Source organism: Cheilinus undulatus, linkage group 8, assembly GCF_018320785.1.
Source record: "Cheilinus undulatus linkage group 8, ASM1832078v1, whole genome shotgun sequence".
Classification (NCBI taxonomy): domain Eukaryota; kingdom Metazoa; phylum Chordata; class Actinopteri; order Labriformes; family Labridae; genus Cheilinus; species Cheilinus undulatus.
The window spans coordinates 5,566,750-5,589,978 of record NC_054872.1 but is presented as its reverse complement, the minus strand read 5'-3'; the positions used below and the strand labels follow the sequence as shown (position 1 = coordinate 5,589,978).

Below are 23,229 nucleotides of genomic sequence, written 5' to 3'. Positions count from 1 at the left end.
TTATTTTCTTGCCTAAATCTGGTACCAAATCATGGAAGTGTGTCCTATACACTCTGCTAAACCTGGGGTCTCTGCTTTCTACAGCTGAGAGGCAGAATAGATACAGCTGCAATGTTTTTGACAGATTAACCCACAGTGGAGAAATATCACAGATTTTGAATGTCCGACGAAAACTACATGACATTTTAGTCTAGTTTTAGTCATCTTGACAAAGCTTAACTTACTTTTTGTCAGTTTTAGTCATCACAGATCTATTTCTGTTAGTTTCAGTCTAGTTTTTGTCATAAAAAAGGCTGGCTACAAAAATTTTCAGTCATAGTTTTAGTAGATGAAATAAACACTGCTCCTGACATCCAGCCAATCAGAATGTATTGTGTTCAGGATATTTAGTGAGGCTGTGGAGAGTGAAAATGAAGCCGGAAGGGAAGACACACTTTGCAGAAGTAGCGCACTTTTTGATCAATTAACGTTATTGATTATCTGCAAAATTCAATGTGATTACCGTTACTCTGCTCAACGCCAAATATCGGCCTCAATAATCAGCTAGGCTGATAATCGGTCTACCCCTAGTTACAGCAATCCTCGTCAATGTTTTTTAATTCTGTCAAAATAAACTCATCAAATCTGTTTTCGGTGAAAAAGTCAGCTAATACAAACAATAGAGCTTTACGGAAAGTCACTAGTTTGCACTGTCGCTGTCACTCTTCATTATTTTTACAGGATTAGATGCTGAATCATCAACATCACATTATTAAGATATAGAGCAGAGGTTCTCAGGTGGGTGGGCAGCAGGACCCACCACTACCCCCTTATCAGAAATCATGATTCAGGACCCACCACTACCCCCTAATTAGACAGCATGATTCTGGACCCACCACAACCCCCTAATTAGAAACCATGATTCAGGACCCACCACTACCCCCTAATTAGACAGCATGATTCTGGACCCACCACTACCCCCTTATTAGAAACCATGATGCAGGACCCACCACTACCCCCTAAATAGACAGCATGATTCTGGACCCACCACTACCCCCTTATTAGAAACCATGATTCAGGACCCACCCCTACCCCCTAAATAGACAGCATGATTCTGGACCCACCACTACCCCCTTATTAGAAACCATGATTCAGGACCCACCACTACCCCCTTATTAGAAACCATGATTCAGGACCTACCACTACCCCCTTATTAGAAACCATGATTCAGGACCTACCACTACCCCCTAATTAGAAACCATGATTCAGGACCCACCACTACCCCCTTATTAGAAACCATGATGCAGGACCTACCACTACCCCCTTATTAGAAACCATGATTCAGGACCTACCACTACCCCCTTATTAGAAACCATGATTCAGGACCTACCACTACCCCCTAATTAGAAACCATGATTCAGGACCCACCACTACCCCCTTATTAGAAACCATGATGCAGGACCCACCACTACCCCCTTATTAGAAACCATGATGCAGGACCCACCACTACCCCGTTATCAGAAACCATGATTCAGGACCCACCACTACCCCCTAATTAGAAACCATGATGCAGGACCCACCACTACCCCCTAATTAGAAACCATGATGCAGGACCCACCACTACCCCCTAATTAGAAACCATGATGCAGGACCCACCACTACCCCTACATGTTAAAAAGTGCACAGATACAAAAGCATGCATGCATTTATACACTTTAATTTTACTCCCTTTTCCCTAGACAGCATGAAATTTTAATAAATTCCTGAGGAACTGTCTTGTTATCCTGGGAAAACCTAAGAAAACACTGCAATAAAGGGGGGCTTGATGTAAAATAAAAACACTAGAGCTAAGAAGAAAGTTACTCAAAACTAGTGAAATTATCTGTCCATGCAGCAAGATAATTTGACTTCATAAGATATCCTGAAATAAGATAGTTAAATCTAGAAATATCAAGTTGTCGAAATTGTCAAAATAAGCAGAAAATGCTGGTTTTAAGCTGAGATTGCTTCAAACTGAACTTCTACAGCTTAAAAATTTGTGAACTATTCTAAATATAAGCAAAAAAATTCTTTAATTTCTTGCTTCTAGCAAATTTACCTGATAAAATTTTAACAGTATTATAAAATATTATCAAATTTAGTGAAAATAATACTTAATATTAGGACAGTATGATTAACCTGTGTCTTAAAACAAGTTGGTTCATCTTTAAATAAATCTAAATCCATGTTAAAACTAAACCATAAAACTTAAACTTAAACCATTAATCTTAATGTTTCTACTGAAATCAGGCTGTATAATTTCTTTCCAGCGTTGTTTTAACGTGTTTGAAGTCAGAAATAAATTACATTTTTTATTAATGTTTCTTTTGAGATTCTTAAATCAAGCAACTTGAGTTTGTTACTGAATCTTGAAATAAGATCTGTTTTGATGAGATTGTGGGTGAGAGAACTAATGAAGCTTATTTTAACAGTTATTTATTAATTTAAAGACTTCCTGACTAATTGAGACAAAAAAGATATAATCATGCTTGATTTAAGATCATACTATAAAGTTACACACTAAAAATAAGACATTTACTTTTAAAACAAGATAAATTATCTAACACTTCTTAATCTCAGTTTTTAAATCTTGGTAAGCACAAAGTAATTTGCAGTGACTGAATTAAATAAGTGGAAGTCTTGAGAGAATGAGAGTGGAGACAGAAATGTGCTTGTTATCACAGGAACAGGAGGTAAAATTAAAAGTATGGATGTGTATCCACTTACACTGCAAAAATGATCTGTCTAGATTTAATGAAAAAAAACTTGATTCTAGTGTGAATATTCTCAAATCAAGTAAAATTATCTGCCAGTGCAGTGAGTTAATTGACTAGGTAAGATTTCTTGAAATAAAAGGAAACGTCTAAGCTTTAGACAAGTGAGAAATGTCTTAAAATAAGAGTTCAGACACTTAATACCAGCACTTTATTAAGTCAAGTAAACTCAAAATTAGCCCGTGAATGCTTCTTTCACCTTTTTTTCCTCTCAATTTGAGAGAAAAGATCTCAAAACTGGAAAAACTGAACAAGATTATTCTTCTGAATTCAAGAATTCTTATTAATTGTTGTTCTGTCTTTAAAGACTAAGCATTCACTCTTAATTAAAGAAAACACAAACCAGTCAGTTCCCGGTGCAGAAAGGTTCTCCCCGTGCATACATGGGTTCTCTCTGAGTACTCCTGCTTCCCCCCACCACCAAAAACATCCTCATTAAGTTAACTGGTGACTCTAAATTGCCCGTAAGTGTGAGTGTGCCTGGTTGTCTGTCTCTAAATGTCAGCCCTGTGATTGACTGGGGACCAGTCCAGGATGTACCCTGCCTATCACGCAATGACAGCTGGGATAGGCTCCAGCCCCCCCATGACCCCGAATGGGATAAGCGGTATAGAAAATGGATGGATGGATGGTAACTAAGTAAGAAAAAATATACAAAACAATACTAATAATCTTACAACGAATTTTAGTCTCAAAACAAGATCAGAAATACTTTTTGTCTATTAGATTTTAGGACTTGGTTAGATAGATCATTTTTACAGTGCACTGATAGAGAGACCTGGGTCTTGGTTTATCATTTAAAGCTTTAAGCCGGTTTTTCCTCTCCTGCTAAAATTACCTGTTGCACCCCTTCCACCTTCACATTGCCTCTGCTTGTCTTGTGTGCACTGCATCATGCATCCAGATCGCTTTAGTTATTGAGAATGTGCATCGTCGGCATGTTAGACGTATGCAGGGGATGCATCACAGCAGTGATGCTCCTGCACGTCTGCATGCCTTTTCAACAGCAAATATATCTCCAACCTCAAATCCACAAAAAAACTAGTCAGTTATGTGCAATAGAAGCAGGTAGTTGAGCACAGATCACAGGGTGTCACTAGAGATTAACGCAAAGAGTGAAGAGGTGTAAAAGTCCAGTCTACTTGGTATCCGTTTACCCATGCTGCACAGATGTTAATGCAATAGACAGGATTAATGATGCATGATTGTAAAGAGTACTTAAACATACGTAAAGATCCTGCACAGAAGCGTTGATGTTAGATGTTATTTGTTGCAGAGAAATTCTGTCTGTGTTCTTGTTAAATTTGTGTAAAAAATATTGTATTTCTACTTAAAATGTTCCCAAAACCTGACATCTCTTCATGGTGCAATGAAGGTAAACACAAATAAATACTGGAGTTGAATGATCGTGGCTCTCTCTGTCCATCATCACACATGAATAATGCCGGTTGAATTGATGTCTGCTTCATACGTGTATGATACAACACCTTGATTCAACCTCTCTCCTTACTTTGCTTTTTCATTTTAATGGAGAGGATGAATCAATATTTCTCCTCTAGCCCTCCTTATCATTTCAGAGCTGTCAGCCTGCTGCCACTGAGAGGAATGATTCCTGTGCCTGCAGTTTACCTTCTCTGCCACTAGAGGGCACTCTAATGTAGATGTGAAATGTGACACTGTAGAAAAGTCCTCCCTCTTTTGCACTCCTATCTTCCACTTTTTTCCTCTTCTTTTATGTAATTTGCAGAGAAAGCCGTCTGAATCGAACATGTAGCAGGAAATCTGACTCCACATTAGCAGAAGGCTATCTGAGGACAGGGAGGAAGTTCACTTGTCAAGAAGAGTCCGAGTTAGATTGACTGAGGATGTTTCCATCCTTAGATCCGGCCTCAACATTAACACAGATATCGACCCTTAGACATCCTCTCTGTTTTTATTCTCCCTGCTCTTTGATCGATGCAGAGGAAATATGCACACTCATGTAAAAGTATTTACGAGTCATACGGATATGCCAACATGGACATTTTGTCCAACTCAGCTGTTTGGAGAATGATTGAGATTTGATGAAGCCTCCTCTCACTGGTACCATCACTGCTGATTAGCCTTGGAGAGTCTCAGCCTCACTCATTTTTTAAACTTAGTATGCATTTGTATTAGCGTATTATTTTTAACAAGGTATAATCTCATGTTTTAGAAATAATTTTGAGCCTCAGTGGACTGTTTTTGTCTGGAAAAGCCTCCCCACCCTTTCAGACTGCAACACTGGAGCTTTGTTAGTTGGTCTATCAGAGGATTTAGTTGATATGAAGCAATTAACTGAGAGCACACCTCAGGGTACATGCTCTAAAGCTACAGTAAACTGTCTTTGCTCTGATATGAGACCATTAAACACAACATGGCAGGGTGGGGCCATGGCAGGCCTGTGAGTCAGTCCACTGACGAAGACGATCCCACCGATGAATCACAGCGTTTAATACAGGAGCTGAGCTTTCAGACACTCATCCTGTCACATCAAACAGGGTGAAGGGTACGGAGTCAGAGGAGGGCCATTAAAAATACTGGAAAGAGTCAAACAAATGACTCAATTAGGGGAGTCAGTGGAAACCATGAGATTTAGATCAAAGATTAATGCATTATATTTTTAAAGTTGCATCGATTGCACGCTATTTTTTTTTTGTTTGTTTTAGCTGCAACTTAGTTAAGAGAATTACCTGATTATTAGTGATGTTAACCGTGGGCACATTGAACCAAATGATTAGGAAAGTAATGTCAGACTTTATAGCGAGGAAATAATGTGCACGAAAGTCAGGATGCCAGAAATGAAAGGGAAAAAAAATGAGAAAAAAAATTAGGAAAAGAACTGTATGACTGTGAAAGAGACCATGTATGAAAAGTGGCAAAAATTGATTGGAGTGTAAAAAAATATGGCATAAATGGTTTAAAAGTGGCAACAAAGGGTAAAAGGGGGTTAAAAAGAAGCTGCATTACTTGGTTAACCCCTTAAAGCCTGTTGTTGCATATTTGATACATACTTTTATGATCTAATCAATATAATCAATAAATTACTCAAAAAACCTCTGAATACAATCTGAAAAATGATTGAAAGTGCCCTCAAGTGGATTATCAGTTATCAAAAACACCTAATGTATCAAATGAGACACAAAAAATATATACGTTAAATTTTATGGAAATTTTTGATTTTTGGATTTCAGTAGAAAGTGAAATAAACATTTAATATCTAAAAAATAGAATTTTCTGGCTATAATTTGTGTTTTCAGGCTTTAAGGGGTTAAAGCGGCAAAACAGTGCAAAAAACAGTGAAGAAGGTGGAAAAGAAGTAGCAAAAATAGACAAAACGTTGCAAAATAACTGACTGAGGCACAGTTTTGAGAGTCGGGGGAACCTGTCTGCCATCTGAACAGCAGACTGGAGTGAATTTACCTTTTTCTCATTTAAATGCTCTAGAATAGCACTAGGCAAGCACTGTTTAAACTCTTCAAACTAAATCAATTCTCGCAGAGATTCAAAGTCATGGACTCTATGACTGACACTCAGACTATCAAAAGGAGTTTTCTTTTCCTGTACAAACTCACTGTAAGTCTGGTTTTGGGTCGTCTTATGATCTCTAAATTTCTGCCAAGGAGCATCAGGGGCCAAACTGTATGCATGTAGAATAGCAGTTTTAACACGGTCATGGTCTAAACTCTCCTCTAAGGAAAGTGCATCAACAACTTCTTGTGCTTTGCTGTTAAGTCTACATTTTAACAAAAGTGCCCAAACTTCCTGAGGCCACTGCAGCACAGACGCTATGTGTTCAAACACAAGAAAGTAGGAGTTCACATCAGCTTCACAGAATTTAGGAACAAAAGCAATATGCTTACTAATATCTGACATGTAACAAGGTGAGGTAGTGGAAGAGGGACACATACCGCTAGCTGCAGACACTTTAGGTGCAGGAGTTTCTTTCTGGGCTTCCTAGAAAGAAAACAGATTTCAACCAGATTGAATTGGTTAAACCAAAAATTATTTCATTACAAAAGAGGTAAAATTGTCTTACAAAATGTGGAAAACAAGAGGTAAAAGGACCGGTGGACGCTGATCCTACCTGTAAATGAATATAAAGGGGGACTAAAACTAAGGTTTAGCAGCTAGCTTTTGTGAAAAGAAATAAAATAAACCTAACTGCCTACTCTATCTACCCAAATCTAACATCAAAAAGGAACAGCACCCCTAAATCCTAGTGAGACTAAACAATAAAGCAACCTGACGTGTATGTGTGTGTGAACTAAGCTAAACTAAATTCCTGGCCCAATCTTAGTACCTCATAAACAATAGCAAGTTCTAATGAAGAACAATTTACAAAGATAACCAGCTGTAGTTAACAAAGCAAACACTAAAGTTCTAGTTAGAACAACTCAAAGTTAACTTCAAGGCCTACCGGGACGAGCAGCACAGGGCAAGCTGATTCTGAACCGAGCTGCCGCAGACTGATGTTTCAGGGAGCTTTTGTAGGTGCAGGTCCTCTCTGATTGGCTAATTGTTTCAGCTCAGCTGCACCCCAATCAAGCTTCTCAGCTGGCAGCACAGGTGGATGACATTACCTGAAGATCACAGCACACTCACACAAACACCCACATGCACACACAGAACACTCCACAGAGGTTAATCTCACACATAGGAGAGGGGATGCGGCTGGGGCCGTAACAAGTGGTAAAATATGGCTATACTGGATGGAAAAGTTGTTTAAAAATAAAAACAAATAAATAAATGTAATATCAGAACCCAATAATAGTTGACAGACTTTTCAGCTCCACAATAAAGTAACTGTTAGCCAGAATGTTAGCACCTGTGTTTTTTTTTCTGCTGGCATCAGTGTCACTGATCCCACACACCTGAACTGATTTTATCAATAATCACCACTGTGGAGGGCCCATTCTCTGGGGTTTTCAGGGGCCCAGCCAACTCCTTGTGCAGGCCTGCCCCCCACACCGTCTTCCTGCTCTCACAGTGATGTAAAGTAAAGACACCACTGCCCTACTGAAAATCTCATTCCCCTTCAAAGACTCACAAACAGCTTTCTGTTGTCTTTATCAATCTTCTTTAGCTTTTGGGCTACAGTTAGTTCCTTTATCCTCCTTATTTAATAGGTTTTTTCCCCCAAAGGAAAGGCAGGTTTTAATCCAAACTGGAAGTTGAGTATCCTTAGTTAAAATACTATAAATGACAGAATAAAATCCCAAAAAAGAACATTTTTTGAGAGATCTCTTATCTTAAACGTAAAGTTTGACTGAGTGATTAACGCCAAGACTCCATCTAAACACAAACTCCTGAACAGGGCTGATGTCATCAACTAAAACTGACTAATAATGTTTTTGGACTACCTTTATCAGTTGGAATTTCTACACTAAGATTAGCAAACAACAGACCTCTGATGACCAAAACTGACAAAAGATAAATTTACTTTTTGTCAGAATGACTAAAACAAGTCTAAGATAGAATTTGGTTCATGTCAGACATTCAGAATCTGTGATTTTTCTCCATTGTGGGTAAAACAATGTTGGCTCAAACATATGCACTATTGAAAAGTTTGGAAGCATTTTATTTTTTATTTTTTACCCAGAAAGCCTCTGTGCTTTTGTCACCAATTTGCAATGCAGGGCTTGACTGAGGTTACATACTCTGCATTGCAAACACTTTAAACATTTTTGACAGTGAATATGTTTGAGCGATCATTGTTTTGTGGCCCATTTTTACCATAAACTCACAAATTCTGCGGAGAAACTGTACCCATCTGTTACGCTGTATAGCCTAGCTTCCTGGCTGATACAACCAGTGTGTCCTTCTTAAAGGAGCAATGCTCACTAAAATCACTGGAGGCTGATGCCTCTACTACTGCTGTGTGCATCATATGAATCCTCTTAAAAAATCCTGAAACGTCCCTTTAAGTTTATTTGAAGATTTAAAGTTTTATTTCTGTTAAATTTGCACCACCCTGTGTCAGATAATAATGCCCAAATGAACCAAATGAAGGTTTCGATCCTGAGGTACTAACAGACAATGTCTTGTAGCACCCCAGTTATACTGAAATACTTTTGCCCTGCAGAGAGACGAGCTTCACTTTGAATCATTTAGAAATGGTTGTTTTTTTGCTGTGTCATTGCTTGCAGCCTCCTGAGCAGACAGCTTTAAAGAGCTCCTGTAACCCTCTGATCTGATCCTCCTCAGTCTGCCCCGCTGTGCTGTTACTCACTGCAGACTGTGCAGGTTCACTGCTCACATGAGCCTGCACAGGGTTAGACTGAGCTGATACAGAAACACTGTTCTACTCTGTTTATTTCACCTACTGTGCATTCAAAACCATCAGCCGGTGTGATTTTAAGATGCTGAAACCTCCCATCTCATCATGTCCTCGGTCGCTGTTAATTAGGGATTAAAATTTCATCCTACATTCCTACAGTTTTAAAGCATATTTAATGATGTTCTACTATAGGTTTTTCTTTTAGAGAAAGGCTCCAGACTATTGGAGGAAGCTTTAGAGCAGGGATGGGCAACAGGCGGCTCCCTCCTCACTCAAACCACTGTTTTATTTTATAGTTCCCTAAATAAAGAGCAACTACAAAGACAATAGGTTCTGAAAATCCAGAGAGAGATCACACCATATTTCATTTTAACCCTTTAAAGCCTACTGTATTATATTTGATATACACTTTTTTGAGACCTCTATCTAATCAACATGCACAATAATTTCCTTAAAATCCTTTTGTATACCGTTTGTATTCGAAAAAATGATAATTTTCTGGTTTTATTTCAGCTATCAGGCTCTAAAGCAGGAGTGTCAAACTCAGACACAGCAGGGGCCGGATTCTGGATTCAGGACTAACCTGAGGGCCTAACAACGTCCCCTTTTTAACCATAAACTGTCAACCTCATATCACCACTAATAAAATATGAAAACAAACTGAGCACTGATAAATGTTTTTGACATTTAAAAAGTTAAAAAGATCAGTTTAAAGGCTCACAATCTGAGAAAAGTAAATTTGTTATTTTAACCCCTTAAAGCCTGAAAACACATAATAGCCAGAAAATTCTCATTTTCGGGAACTGAAATGTTTATTTATCTTTCTACTAAAATTTAAAAAAAAAAAAAATCCAAAATTCCATAAAATTTAACAAATATATTTTTATTATCTCATTTCATTCATTAGGTGTTTTTGGTAACTGATAATCTACCTGAGGGCATTTTTATCATTTATCAGACTGTATTCATAAGTTGTTTTTTTTTGAGTAATTTATTAAGCATACTGATTCGATAGAGGTATCATAAAAGTATGTATCAAATATGATACAAGAGGCATTAAGGGGTTAAAGAGGTCAAAACATGAAATTGAAATTGAAAAATAACGTTCTTTAATGGTAAATATATTAAAAAGAAAGTCAAAATCATGGGTTTAAAAGGTCAAAATATGAAATGAAATTTATAGTCATGAAATTACGTCAAATATGATTCAAATTCTAAACTGTGAGTCTGAAAGGTCAAACTACGGGATTATGAAGCCAAAGTCTGAAGTTTAAAATATGAGCTAAGGCCAGATTTGGCCCTGGGCTTTCAGTTTGACACCTGTGCTCTAAAAAAAAACCAAACATTTGTTCCATCTCTGGTTGCTGTCACACCTGTAGCTCTTGATTCTGTCCTAATTCAGAAGATAAACTAATTCATAGCTTTATTTTTCTCTGAGGTTATTTTGTATTCACACTGCTAAATCCTAAAGCAGGCTGAACACAGTCTGTCCATTCTTCACGATGTCAGAGCCTGCTAGGTAAGTTCACACATACCACACTTAACTACTAGTTACAGTTTATTTAAGACGCCACATGGGTTGATTTAGTACAGAAACAAGGTCATGCACCTGATAGACATTAGAGCAGACAAATGTTTGACAATATCCAAAAAAATTCAGACATTAACAAACTCAGAGCATCAATGAGGAGAGCTTTCAAAGCTCAGCCAGTGTTATGGTTTCATTTGTTACCATGCTAACTGATGCTAAATGGCCTTCATTGTTAACCCATCTCTTTGAAGTTTTCATTTAAAGTTGTGTCTGATGAGCTTGTTTTAATTTTATAATCTAAGAAAAGAAAATTTGTGTAGACACCTGCTGTTCTTATATTTGTTGTAACTCTGGCATCACAGACAGGCTGCAAAAGGCCACCAGTTAACACAGTGACGCTTTAAACTATAACACCTGGTTATACTGGCCAGCAGACACCACCATCAATATTGATACCACTATCCATACTTGCTATAGTTTGGTGGAAAGACAAAATAAGGGCAAATACTTCAACTACAAGTGGTCTTAGCTCTAGTTAAAGAGCTACGATTCAGTCTGTCACATCTGTTATATATATCCCTCAAATATAAACACATATTCACACCGTATTTATTGATATTTTTTATTTAAAACAAAGTGTTCCCATTTTTATGAGCCATTTGAACACATCATAACATATAGAACACATTTGTCTAATTTACTGAGGTTACCTGAATGCATCATATTTTCCGTCTTCAGCTCGTAAAGTTCGCTAATTAACTTCAATTTTGCAAATTCCAAAATTTCTACACTGGATTAATATTGTTAACAAACAGGACTGTCTCAAAGTTTTGGAGCACCTTTCAGCATTTATCTGAGCAGCTGAAGAAGAAAACTGTCCTGAAGCAGCTGAAGAGAGTGGTATGACCACAGCTCTTCGTTTGGTTAAAGCCAAACAAACTAAAAAGCCTAAAAAAAGTTTTTATGTGTGTTCCTGTGCTCCTCTTGTTCATCCGTCATGTTTGAGAACAGCAACTGTGATGCGTGATGGTAAATATTGCTGGGCTAGTGACCATCAGTTGTTCACTTTCTTTCACAATGCATTGTGGGATAGAATGAGTGCACTATGTTGAAATTTTCCCTGTAATATTTCTATTTGTTCCTTATTTTTTATTCTAACTGTAATGCTAATATATGTATATTTTACATACAAAACTGACTTATTTAGACTTTAATCAACTGAAAGGCTAACTAGAACAATGATCAGTTGAAAATCCCACCTGTCTAAACTATCTGAGCTGTGAATCTGCAGCTCTTTTTTTTACTCCAGAGCATGAATCTGCTTCTAAATATACTCGTCTGTAACAATGACTGGCTCAGTGATTGTGTCCAGTGCTGATACGAGTGAGCAGAGGAGGAGGAGGAGGAGAGGCAGGGGGAGGAGGAAGACCTTTACTCTGGAGCACAGACCAGGCCAGACCAGGCTCGTCTCGTCTAGGTTGCTAGGAAACCAGCAAGGCGCCTGATCTAATTTATTAAATTCAGCCTCTCGCCTCCTCTGTATCTCTCTCTTTCCCTTCCTGTGTCTGTCTGTCTGTCTCGCTGACTTTGGGCCTCCATGCTGCTTTCCCTATCTGTCGTTATCTTTCCCACCCTCTAAGGCGCTTATCTCCCTCCCTTCCTCTTCTGACTCTCCCTCTGCGCCCCCCTCTCTATCTGCTCGCTGTGTGGATATATCTTTCTCTCTCTGTTTCCCGTCCTCCTTCCATCTCAGACCTCAGACAGCGTATCCTCTCAGGCTGTGCGGCAGTGCCACCCCCATATCTTTCACACCGAGCCATGAGTACCGCCCTCAGGCAGGCCAGACCTTCTGTGACTTACCGAGCACACAGAGCACACATGTAAACACACACACACACACACACCCCTACACACACACACACACACACACACAGACAAACCGCATTACCATTTAGACTGTGACTTTGTCTGCGTTTACTCCAGTGGGCCAGATTCATAAATGTTGATGCATCAGCCTTTCCCCGGGAAGCGCTCTCCTGTGTTTATTGCCTGAATAATTCCACATCGCCATCGCTGCCTTCAGCCTCCTCAATGATCGTTCACTACGGGGATAATCGATGAAGTATACATGAATTTAAATGATCACCTCCATACAAAAACACTGACATAACATAAACAGAGTGTAAGCAGTGTCTGCTGGAGTTTCCAGTGGTTCTGTTTCACTTTAAGTGGAGCAGACAGAGAGAACAGCGTGCTCTGACAGCTGAAGGCTGACACTATAAACACAATTACAACTGAACTCAGATACACCGGCTATTCTCAAATCTAATCTGCCCTTAAGGCTCATTTATGCTCCCTTTATGTACAGAAATGGAAAAATAGTGACCCAGGGGCCACATACGGCCCCGCCACTCACACATAAAGGCCCTTAAGTCAATTTCAAATATGCATGAACAACAGGAATATTTCTATAATAATCTTTGATTTACAGGTTTACTGGGTGGCCATGTCTGTTATTGTTTCTGTTAAACTGTTCTTGTATTTTACTCAATGAATTTAAAAAAGAAAACAAATGTGAGTAAAATAAAGGCCTACTTCAATCATCTGTAGATACTATATTGTCAAAAGTATTCACTCACACATCCAAATAATTGAAATCAGGTGTTCCAATCACTTTTGTGGCCACAGGTGTATAAAATCAAGCATCTAGGCATGCAGACTGTTTCTACAAACATTTGTGAAAGCATGGGCTTTGTGGTCTTCTTAAGCGCTGAACATGTCTGTTGTGCCTTAGCCTTAATAAACTACTTTAAAGGACATTTTGAGTGCTGACCTTCTGAATTTAGATAACATTTTAAACCCTCAGGCGGAACCAACAGGTGGATGTTGGGGTGGAGGTGGGTTGAAGCGAGAGCACAGAGCTGATTCAGGGCAGAGCAAAGAAGGAGACCAGAAATCTTGCAGCTAAAATAGACCAGTGAATCAGGACGATGTGTTTGTGATTTGATTAAGATGCATGTCAGGTGTGAATCACTGCTCGAAATTCGAAATGACTGACCTGAACTAACTCACAAGGTTCGTCACATTTCTTCACATATTTAGGGTGTTTATTTTCTCATGCTACATCTCTCCTTCTGACCTACAGCGTTCATTACAACTACATGCACATAGCAAATTATGCAAATAGGTGATGGCATCATTTAGCGACTTTTAGGACAGCTAATATCAACTTTCCTTACTGAGGAGTTGGCAACACTGGAAAAGAGCTGAGGTTGTTTTAGATCAAGCACTGATGAAAACGCCATCCCCACTGTGAAGTGGCAGCATCATGCTATGGGGATGCTTCTTAGCAGACAGCCCTGGAGGGCTTGTAAAGGTAGAGGGTAAATATGTTTGAAAATCCTGGAGGAGAATTTTATTCAGTCTGCAAGAGAACTACGGCCTGGGAGAAGATTTATTTTCCAGCAAGACAATGAGCCGAAGCATAGAGCAAAAGCTACACAGAAATGGAGAATTTATGGCAGGACTTGAAAAAGGCTGTTCACACCTGATCCCTGTGCAACCTGACAGAGCTTTAGCAGTTTTGCAAAGATAATGGAGAAAAATTTCAGTATCTAGATGTGAAAGCATGACTGAGACCTATCCACACAGACTCAGTGCTGTGATTGCAGCCAAAGGTGACTCTATGAAATGATGACTTGAAAGGGGTGAGTATTTATGCAGCCACTTATTTTACATTACATATTTTTATTTAGTTGACATTATTTTGAAGAAATCTGTTTAAAGTTCTGTCCCTGATAAAGACATCACTGCAGCCTCCCGTTTCACAGATGTGTCACAGTTCCGACACGCTCCAAACTACGACGTGCATGAAGGTGCGAGGGCCCCTCTCGGTTCTGCTGGCAGCCTAGCTTATAATTGAAATCTCCAGTCTGGAAATGGAAAATCTGTGTGAGGCACAGTCACAGTCACCCTCTACGCCCCACAGCCAGGAGAGAAGACAGTTGCCTCCTGGGAAATGTGGTTCATCTCATCACCAGGAAGGTAGTAAATCGTGACCTCAGCAGAATGAGATCAGAGGGACCAGTGTATGCACGTAAACCCCAGTCATCATTTTGTCAGCCACAGTGACACAGCATACTAGGAGGCAGCGGGTCACCCAGGGGTGCCGTTACTCGCTCTCAGCCCTCGATGAGATGGGAAACCTGAAAACATCAAACACTCGGTTATAAAGGGCCATTAAAACGCTTGTTAGAGCAGAATTTCAGCTGTCCCCTCACCCATTTCATCCCACCCTGACTCGGGTCTCCATGAATCATCAGCACCCCGAGGTGGTTCTCAATGTGACAGAAGCAGAGGGTGATGAAAAAGAGAAATAATACCCACCCACTGCTGTAATGCCCTCAGGGACCCGGCGGCTTGAACTAAATTCAAATAACAAGATGTAGTGGCTGCTGTGGGTGTGCTTCCATCTGTGTGTGTTTGTAGATTTATAATTTTTTTTCTAAGAATGTTTGGAGATCTGAACACTATAACGTGGGAATTTATCCACCAGGCTAAATGGAGGCGGGGACCTTTCATTGATGTTTACAGATCATAGAGAGGTTTAAATACTACTCTCTCACTACCATCTCCTGTGCAGCTTCTAACCTGTTTGAACTGCTGAGAGCACGTTAGCTAACACATCTGTGAGTCACAGCTGGAGTTCATTCACTGGTCTTTTATTACAGTCAGCTGTGTTAATCTAAGGCACTCATAACCTACATATGACTAATGAATGCACCTGTCCCAACTTTTTTGGAATATGTTGTAGGCATCAAATTTAGGTTGGTGTCCTGATTTATTGGGCCACAGTTTAGAAAAGGTTCAGTTCACCTGAGACATTTCATCATTAAATATGACCTTATTTTGAAATTGATGGCAGAAACACATCTCAAAAAAGTTGGGACGGGACAAGCTGCAGGACCATTCAACAACTTATTAGGCTAATTAGCAACAGGTCCGTACAAATACATGTCTAAAAATTGTTGAAAAAGTTTAGAAAAATGTCCCTCACTGTTAAATTAAGAGGACTGAATATCCCACCATTTACAGTTGATAATATCAATGAAAGATTCAGAGAATCTGGGGAAATCTGTGGATGCAAGGGCCAAGGTCAAAGGTCAATAATGGATGTGTGTGATCTTCAGGAACTCAGGCAGTATGCATTAAAAACAGGCATGATTCTGCACTTGAAGTAACTGTATGGGCTCATAAACACTCCTCGAAATAACTGTCTGTCTGCAGCTGGCTATGCAATCCAAAAATGTAAGTTACAGCTGTATTGTGTGAAGAAAAAGCCTTATGTGAACAATATCAGCCATCTTCTCTGGACCAAAGCTCATTTAAAGCTGAGCTGAGGCTAAAACTGTCCTGTGGTCAGATGAATCATTATTTGAAATCATCTTTGGAAACCACGGATGCCGGGTCCTGCAGACTAAAGAGGAGAGGGAGCATCCAGTCTGTTATCCTGGCACAGTTCTAGAGCCTGCATCCCTGATGGTATGAGGTTGCATTACTGCCTATGGCGTGGGCAGCTTTACATCCGGAAAGGAACTAGCAATGCTGGAAAGTAGAGAGAGGTTTTAGAGCAACATATGCTCCCATCCAGACAACTTCTCCTTCAGGAAAGGACTTGATTATTTCAGCAAGACAGTGCTATACCACATACCACATCTATCACAACACCTAGAAGAGTCTAGGTGCTGAACTGGCCTGGCTGCAGTCAAGACCTTTCAGGAGGAAAACATTTGGAGCACCATTAAACAAAAAATCCAGCAAAGAAGAGCCAGGACTGTTGAGCAGATAGAATCCTGCATCAGAAAAGAATGGGACAACATTCCTCTCCTAAAACTCCAGCAGGTGGTCTTTTCACTTCCCAGACATTTACAGACTTTTTGAAAGAGGAGGATACACTACAGAATGGGAAAAATGGCCCTAACCCTAATTTTTTGGGATGTTTTGCTGCCATCAAATTTAAAGTGTGCTTGTATTTTTAGTAAAAAGGTAAAATGTTTCAGTTTTAACATTTGATATGCTTTATATTCTATTGTGAATAAAATGAGGGTTTATGTGATTTGAAAATTGTTGCATTCTGTTTTTATTTACACTTTATACATCGCCCTAACTTTTTAGAAATTGGGAGGGTAAATACAGTGTTAAAATGTTGATTGGAATATCTGTGTTTTTGAGCAATGCATCAAGCAAGTTGTGATTTATCAAGAGGGTTCTGACATTGTCACATAGATGTAAGTAAATGTAAATCAACGCAGGAGGGGATGTTGTAATGGAGCCTGAGCAGAGCACTAAAGTTCATACTAGTGCTAGTCTACTCCTACATATAAGTGTGTAACCTTTAAATGTCTGGGTATAAGATAAGATATTCCTTTATAAGTCCCACAAGGGGAAATTCTGTTCAATGTTTGACTCTTGCTGCTTTTACTTTACTTTAGTTTTTTTTTTTAAAGAGGTTGCAGAGATAAGAAGCTGGATGCTGAACTTAAGGTTAATCATTTATGATTAACTGACCAACAGATACATCCAGCTCTACACGTGACCAGGTTGCATCTGTGAGAGTGAAAATTAACATTTCTGAATAAAAGTGTTAATTTTTTTCTTCTCTTAGGAGCTTAAAAGATCAGTCCAGTTTCCTCTGGTGTTTTTGATGTTTGTCTTTCCTCACTTCAGGTAAACACAATCTTGCCACTTTAAATGCACTTAATGATGTTGAGGATGTCAGAGAAGCATCACGGCTCCTCAGAACAACAGCTAGTCCGTCTCATTATGATTCTTCACCACCACCAGAGCTGCTGAGTTCACAGACGACTGTCAACCAGATTAATGAATGAGTTCACTGACCACACAGAGGTGTACTCTACAGACAACAGCCTCATAAACACACAGAAACATGCCTTTCTTTAATGTTGATTAGCAGTTATTTTGCATATTATTCACCGTCTTCCACATTCATCGCCACTGATTAATATTGTTTTGTTGCATTTTTGGTGTTGCTACATGATGCTTTAGCAGCATCATTATTATAACAATCTTGTCAATGAAGCTGAGGAATAACCAGCAACAAGCCTGACCTCCAATTTCCACATAATCCGCCTGTAGTGCAGTCTGCTCACGAAGTACACTATGAAACAAACTGCCCCCGTTCTAGCGAAGTCCGCTGTACATATTCAAGTCTCTGGCACATCCAAGAAGCACTATTCGACTCTGCTCTGCACAAGGTCTATTTTTCAGCACCGACCACTGCCAAATTGTCAATCCATGCAGAGCGGAGCAATTCAAACACTTGGAAGAACGTGCAAAAGTATCCTGTATGCATGGAGTCCTGATAGTACCATCACTTTATCAACATTTTGTTTCATCCTGTGGCACAAGCAACAGGTCATTAAGGTTCAGTGGGTCACAGAGTGAATATGGCGCCACTGATGAGGAAAAGTTAACCTTAAAGTTGAAAACCACAGCATCATATGTAAAGAACATAAACCTTTTGACTTCATAATGTACTCATCTATGGAACAATAAAGATATAAACGACTAATCATCCATCAAAAGGTAAAGCAAGTCCAAGACAAAGCCTCAAAAATGCCCCCAGTTGGTGAATGATGAATGGTATACATCTGCATCTCTTCTCTAAAGCTCTGACTTTGAGTTAAACTACTTTCTGTTCTAGCTAAAGCATTAAAATTCACACACTGGAGCTCACCTGCGAGGACTCGACCTGCTTAGGAAACAGCTGGAGAGCCATGATGTTACTTTGAATCAGCTTTCATCACTTTCACACAGATGGGCTCTCACTCAGTTTGTTGTCCGTGCTGTGAGTGGTAAATTGTTACACTGGTACCCCCTCTCCAACTGTTTACAGCCACTATCAGTACAACCTGCTGCAGCTTTTAAACAGGGCTACTCTGAGCTGTGCACCACCCTTACGCATTATTGCTTTATCATCACATATTGGTTTTGATGACTATTCATGAAGGCATATTTGATTTAAAACACACTGTTTATATAGATGCTAAAAAAGTGATTCAAGTAAGATGAGTGTATACATGCACCAAATATTCAATAAGAATAAATAGAGCTGTCCTGCCAGTCTAATCTGTCAAAAACAGAAGAGGCTGCTCCTTATTATTTAAATAAATCTAAAATGTGCTAAACTTATGAGACCTTAATCTCCATTAAGTATTAACTCATCAACAAAGCAGGCAGTGGCAGTAGTCAGTGATCTGACCTGGTTTTAAATTAATTATGAGTAAAGAGCATTTTTCTGTCAATGGTTGATGATGTTGATGAAGATTTCTCTACAGTGAAATCCAGGTTAAATAGAACTGATTTCTTAATGTGTGCTCATTTCTCCTTTATTATGAACGGTCACGTTGTTGGCAATCATTTTGGGACCAATTAGTCTGCCTGTAACCTGACATGCCAGATGGATGTGTTAAACAGACAAAACCACTCATACACAGTGTTTGGGAAAGGGCAGAGGCTTTGGAAAAAAAACTTGAAGAGTGATTCTATGAACGTTCAGTCTGTCCTTTTTTATGGGAAAATCAGAGCAAAAACACATGTGGCATAGCTGCTACCAAGGAGTACATCCATAAAGAACTACGTAACATGAACCATGGTGACTGTACTCATGTCAGTACACAACTTTTGTCGTTTTTGAAACTAAAAACAACTCACTGCTGTTCTTTGTTTTTCCCTTAACGAAGAAATGTCATCAAGTTCTGATGAAACTGACGCTTTAGCTGCATCCACGCCATCTTCTGCCATAATTACACTGGCCTCTTGGTGCTGCTTGCTTACGTCACGCCTCTGCCACGCCTGAAAGTGCTGCCCCTCATTGCTGATTGGTCCTGTCACTTTCTGACCGGGCCCAAATGTTTCAGACGGGAGCTTTGTAAGATGGATTTGCCAGTGAGAATCACAGAAACGGATTCATCTGCTTTGCAAGGTTAGTCTTTGACTGCTTCCACTCCCAAATGTCATGATGCAAATACATTTGAAGGTGTGTGATTGCTGAAACATAACTTGGTAGTAGGTCTGAGGTTTTGTTTATGAAACATTTCTGGAGCCACAGTGTTTTTAGGGAAAAAAATGTTAAATTCATAAATGTTTTTTAATGAGAAGCTTAACCCCACTCTGGGTTACATTAAAGAATAATATGAGGCTTTGATGGCACAGATGTGGATGTTGAACTTTGGGAACAGCAGAATAGCCCATACATACGACAGCCAATAGCAACACCTGTAAGGTTTTGAGGTTTTCTTCTGAGACATTGTGCTTATAGCATGACATGCTAGATGGATGTGTTTCACACATCCATCTGGAAAACCTTCAATACTGAGCGTTTGGGAAAGGGCAGAGGATTTGAAAGAAACTCGGAGTGTGATTGGATGAACGTTTTGTCACATCTTTACGGGCCAATCACAGCAACAAAACACATGATGAAGCCACCAAGGAATGACCAAGGAATAGCGTGAACCATGCCGACAATAGACATGTCAGTACACGACTTTTGTCGTTTTTGAAAACAACAACTCACTGCTGTTCTTTGTTCTTCTTTTAATGAAGAAATGTTGTCAAGTTCTGATAAAACTGGCGCTTGAGCAGCATCCCGCTAAGCTCTTCCGCCATAATTGCGCCGCCCTCTTGTCGCTGTTTGCTTACGCCACAACTCTGCCACGCCTGAAAGTACTGCCCCCGCGTCACTGATTGGACCTGTCTCTTTCTAAACGGGCCCAAATGGTTCAGACGGGAGCTTTGCAAGACGGATTCGCCAGTGAGAAACAAGGAAATGGTTGTATCCATCTGCTTTGGAAGGTTCCTGTATCCTGCACCGAGCGCTCCTTTGGCTGATTATTTCAGTGAGAAACATCTAAAGGAGTGTAATGACAAACATTCGTCTGAGTGGCACTGATGAACATTCATAGGGATATTAAAATGGATGGAGGCAACTTTGGGAGTTTGTCTTGGTAAAGATGCATTTTGATCTTGTCTTTCCATTTCCTCATCTGGCTGGTTATTGTTAGTAGTGGTGGATAAATTTTGTCTAGCTGATGCAATTTTCTACTACTCTATCTTCTCTTCCTTTTCTCTCCTCAAAATTATGTTGTCAAATATTAGATTGCCTGCCTGCATAGTAGCAGGTTTTACTTTATGTTCCTCTGAAAAAGCTTTTTTGAGATTTTCTCCAAAGTTTTTTTGTGCCTTAAGGATGAAAAACACAGAGTAAGTTATGATTTTTAAATAGTCTAAAGAACATACACAGTGTATTCAATCGTATAACTGCTGTTCTCTGATCCACCGCCATTCAGTCTTGAGGCGATTTTCACCAGTTGACTTACATAACAACAGTGGATGGAAACATGCAGAAATTTTCATTTTCTTGAGCCAAATTAACAACAACAACAAGAAAAATTTTAAATTGTTCGATTCAGATGGGCAGTAACCTAATAACGCAGATTGATTGGTTAGATTCCATGTCTGTCATCGGGCAGATCAGTCTTGCAAAGCTCCCAGTTTGACCTGACCAAATCTTTTGAGGAGAACGAGGTGGGAGCTAGGTGCAGGGTTTGGCTGTACTGGAAGCTCGTATTAATGGCTACTGTGATCAGCTTGGATGTAGCTTAGTATCTTTTTCAGTGTTTCCCACAGGACAGGAACTTATTTGTGGTGGTGTGTTGCCCCGGGGGTAGGGGGGTAGTGCGTAAACAAAAAACAAAAAACAAAAAACAAGAAGGAGTTTGATTTGGATTTGAATAGAAAACTTTCATGTAATGTAAAATGTAAACAAACACTTACCAAATAAACTTAAAATAAATACATTTAAATAAAAAATACAACAGCTTACTTAAATAAATAAATAAATAAATAACAACAAATAAATAGGAAATTAGGTTGAATAAATAATGTAGGTAACTTAAATCAAAAGGAGTAACAATTTTGTTTAATTTTGTTCCTGCAGAGTTTGCACCCTTTCTCGGGGCATTTTATTTTATGGGGCATCCTGAAAAAAAATATTCCAAAGCCTTTTCATATGGGAAGTCCTCAGGATCAGATCCATTTATGGATATTTTCAAGCAGGCGGCCAGGTGTTCTCCTTGCAGGCGATTGCTGAGGTCTGTTTTCACCTAAGGATTAGTTGAAAAGATAATAACTGTGTCAAAACTGCACCAATAATCCACAATCCACATAATTATCATGTAAGTATGGGCACTGACGTCTGTTCACTCTTTCATGTGTTTCTTAAATGTCTACACCGTTATGTTAATACCTCCTGTGGTCCAGACTGTGTTGCCTCCTCTTCAGGGTGAGGCCTTTTAGGCGCTGGAAATATTTTTCATTACTCATCTGTGTGAATGAGTCAACATCCACGTCAGAGTTAATAACTAACAAGCAGAACTGCTCTATGCACAGCGTCGCCCAACCAGCAGAAGCAGCTCAACATGCCTTAAGTGGTTAGCCTGTTGGCTAACACTACGAACAGCGTGAGTTAATGTCTATGCACATGTTGAGCTTCCAGCTACGTTAATACAGAGACAGGTTAATATAACATGATAAGTTTGAGCTGTTCGGACTTCTGGACTTGTTTGCTCACATATTTGTACGAGAGGTCTTTATGATAACGATACTTACGTTAATGCTGCTACGTCTTCTTCTTCTCTGGTAGACCAAGTGCATTAAAAAGCATGTCTTCTTCTTTGGTTTTGTTGGCAGAGACGATGCATACCACCACCTACTGTACTGGAGTTGTAATGACACGCTAAATTCACAGAGTGAGGGGGAGCAGGTAGTGCCAAAATCTATTTGTGCCGGGCCTAATTTATTTGTGGTGGTCCTCCACAAATAAATCAATGTATGGGAAACACTGTGTTTATTGTAACTACACATTTATTAAATACAGAAAAAGAACCACACTGAAAGCTTTTCTTAGTGGAAAAGTTACGGCAGGGTTTAGTTGTACTGTGCTGTGCTGTGTGTTTGGATAGAATCTTCGTAAGCATGCTAACGTGATGTAGCATATGGTTTATACAATATAAAACACTACATTGTGTTTCATGGTCCAGGGTGATGCCTTACCTTTTCAACAGAAAAACAGCCATCTCTGGATCAGTATTTATCCCAAGCACCAAGCAAAGCTCCCTCCATTTCTCAAATGCTCCACCGATATTTATCCTCAATTCCCCCTGCGTCAGTCACACTCTCTTTTAGCTTAATGGGCTTCAGCAGATAAAACTACCTTAGTTTTTTAAGTTTTCGCAGAGTTTGTGTGGGTGTTTGGGCTGAGCTAGCTAGTCGTTTACTCGCAGAAGCAGCCTTCTCCATTCAACACGCCATTGTCAGGTATAAACAGAGCAAGGGGGTGCGCGCATTACGTAGTACCCGACGTCACTTCCGTTGAGATTCGGCCTGAATTCTTCACAGAGAAATGACTCCACAGGCTTATACAGGCAAACAAGGAAGACATAAAGAGCCTCATTCTTCACGTTGGGATAAAATGCGCACCATTATATACTCAAAAGTGGGAAGTTTTAAAGCCCCTTTAACAGATTATT

The 23,229-nt window shown here is 39.5% G+C and overlaps 1 protein-coding gene across 1 annotated transcript in view; it reads right to left on the bottom strand.

The window, feature by feature from the left end:
* ano10a (anoctamin 10a) overlaps window positions 1-6,867 on the bottom strand; it is a 94,125-nt gene extending 87,258 nt beyond the window's left edge. The window contains exons 1-2 of the mRNA XM_041792964.1: window positions 6,850-6,867; window positions 6,722-6,767 (exon numbers count right to left, since the gene is read on the bottom strand). The gene's annotated coding sequence lies outside the window, so the exon portion shown is untranslated. The remainder of the gene's footprint in view (window positions 1-6,721; window positions 6,768-6,849) is intronic.
* Between the last annotated feature and the right edge of the window lie 16,362 nt (window positions 6,868-23,229).